The 2,639-nt window shown below is 42.6% G+C and overlaps 1 pseudogene across 1 annotated transcript; it reads right to left on the minus strand.

Annotated features, from left to right (window-relative positions):
- Window positions 1–1,264: 1,264 nt before the first annotated feature.
- Window positions 1,265–1,653, minus strand: LOC309811107 (V-type proton ATPase subunit e 1-like; annotated as a pseudogene). The gene has a single exon. The product of its transcript is annotated as a V-type proton ATPase subunit e 1-like (transcript).
- Between the last annotated feature and the right edge of the window lie 986 nt (window positions 1,654–2,639).

A 2,639-nucleotide genomic window follows, 5' to 3' on the forward strand; every position in this document is an offset into this window, starting at 1 on the left:
GTGGTTACCAGGGGCAGGAGGTGGGGGTAGGGGTAGGGAAAATGGGTGAAGCTGGTCAAAGGGTAAAATTACCAGTTATAAGATGAATAAATTATGGGGATCTAATGTACAGCATGATGAATACAGTTAAAAATACTGTATTGTATACTTGAAAGTTGCTAAGAGAATAGATCTTAAAAGTTTTCACCAAAAAACTATGTGAGGTGATGGATGTGTTTCCTAACCTTACTACAGTAATAATTCTGCCATTTATACATATATCAAGTCATCACATTGTACACCTTAAAATTACACAACGTTATATGTCAATTATATCTCAGTAAAGCAGGGAAAATAAAAGTTACAGGAAAGTTTCCAGACTGTGGCAGGCGGGGTGTGATTTTTTTTTTCTTTTTTTTGCTGTTGTTTTTGGTTTTTGGTTTTGGCCGTGCTTTGCGGCTTGTGGGATTTTAGTTCCCCAACCAGGAATCAAACCCAGGCCTTTGGCAGTGAGAGCGTGGAGTCCTAACCACTGGACCACCAGGGAATTCCCTGTTTGGTTTTATTGTTGTGGCTGTTTTATTTGGGACATAATCTTAAATTGAAAAATAAACAGAAAGTCAAAGTGGAAAAAAGAAGAAGTTTTGAGGTAGAGGGAATAGCAAGTGTAAAGTGCAGGGACCGGGGTGTGTTTGTTGTGTTAGAGGAATGAGCTAGGAGGCCAGTGTGGCTGGAGTGAAGAGTGGTTGAGAAAGAGAGGTAGGAGATGAGTCAGAGAAGCAGCCAGGGTCATGGAAGAACTTTGATTTTATTCTAAGTGTGCTAGGAAGCTGCTGAGCAAGGGAGTGTCATGATCTGAATTATATATATATATATATTTTTTTCCCATAGAAAGCAGAAAAATTATTTATTCCAAAAGATGGCAGAAATAAGAAATTCATCCTGAAAATATACTTTGGTATAATTCTGGTGAGACAGATTTTCCCTCTGAACATGTTCTCCTACTGACTGCCCCACTGCAGTCTTACTGTGTATAACAGTTTCCAAACACTTCCCTCATTCTCATGTTTTGAGCAGGCAGGAGCCACCTTCAAATCCACAGGATCCAAGGAGGTAGTAACATTATTTCTCAGAAGAATGGCACTTTCTATCTAGGAAGAGTACATAAACATTTTGTGGAAGCAGCACAGTGTAGATTAAATAGGCACATCATTCATCAAAATGTAAAGAAGGAGACAGGAAAAAATACTTCATTCTAGAATAAGATATTCAAATGTGGTGTGAATGTTTAAGGGAGCTGACGGCCAAGGTGGGCAAGTCAGGGAAGGTGGTCTGGGTATGGAGGTGCTTTTGCATCTAGAGGAGTTCTCTTCGTGACCTCAATGACTGAGCCCTGGTGAGCAGGTCTTCTTCCTCAAGGCCAATGATGTTTGAGGTACCTACCAGATGGTTTCATTTTTCAACTGTGGTCCAAAGAGAGGGTTAAGTTGGGCCAGAACTGCAATCAGCCAAAAGAGATAGCAGCAAACTGAACAGGTCACCAACATGGTGATGATAATGATGATAACTCCCCAGTTGGGACCCTTAGGGATGAACCCAGGGCACCAAGAAGCCAAGGAAGCCCTAGAACACACTCATCATGATGAGAGGCACTGTGAAGCCAGTATACACCATGGTTGCTGCGGGAGGTGTCAGCCCCCACCTCACTTTGGTCCCATCCGGAAGTGTCAACTTGAATTATATTTTTCAGGAACGCTTGCCTGCTGTGTGGGGCAAGGGAGGAAGCAAGGGGACCAGTTAGGAGGATGTTGCATAATCTAACAAGGGATGATGGTTTGGATAAAGAGGTTAGCAGTGGGGGTGGAGAGAAGTGTTCAGAATCAAGCTCTATTATAAAGGCAGAGCAACTAGAATTTTCTGATGGAAAAGGATGTGGAGTGTGAAAACGGGAGAGGAGTAAAAGAAGATACCAAGGGTTTTGGCCTAAGCAACTGGGTGAAAGTGGTGCCATTTACTGAAGTGGGAAGTTCTGGAGAGAAGCAGGATTGAGGGTGGCCATGGTAAGTTTGAGGTGGCTTTTAGGTAGGTGATGGAGACATGGAGAAGGTAGTGGTATTAACAAGTCTGGAGTGCTGGGGTGAGGTCAGCTTGGACATATAAATTTGGGAGTCATTAATGTAAGTTTTGAAAGCCATAGGACTAGATCACGGTTGGTATGCTTTTTTCTGTTTGCCAGCAGAAGGGCAAACAGAAGGGCCAGATAGTAAATATTTTAGGCTTTGTGGGTCATACAGTGGGTCATAGCTACTTAAGTCTGCCACTGTAGTATGAAAGCAACTGTAGGTAATCTATGAATGAATGAGCATGACTATGTCCCAATAAAACTTTATTTGTAGAAGCAAGTGGCAGGCCAGATTTGGCCCATGGACTGTAGTTTACCAACTCTTGGACTACGTGATGCTACTAGGGAGAGTGTAAAAAAAGAAGAGAGAGCTCAGAGCCCTGGGGCACTCCAACATATAGAGAAAATGGGAAGAAGAGGAGGATCGAAGAGACTGAGATACAGAAAGTGGCAAAGTAATAGGAAAATCAAGAGACTGGGCTGGCACAGAAGCAAAGGAAGATGTTTCAAGAAGGACAATATGATACTGTGGTGCCAG

The sequence above is a fragment of the Mesoplodon mirus genome, assembly GCF_964341445.2.
Source record: "Mesoplodon mirus genome assembly, chromosome: 10".
Lineage (NCBI taxonomy): Eukaryota > Metazoa > Chordata > Mammalia > Artiodactyla > Ziphiidae > Mesoplodon > Mesoplodon mirus.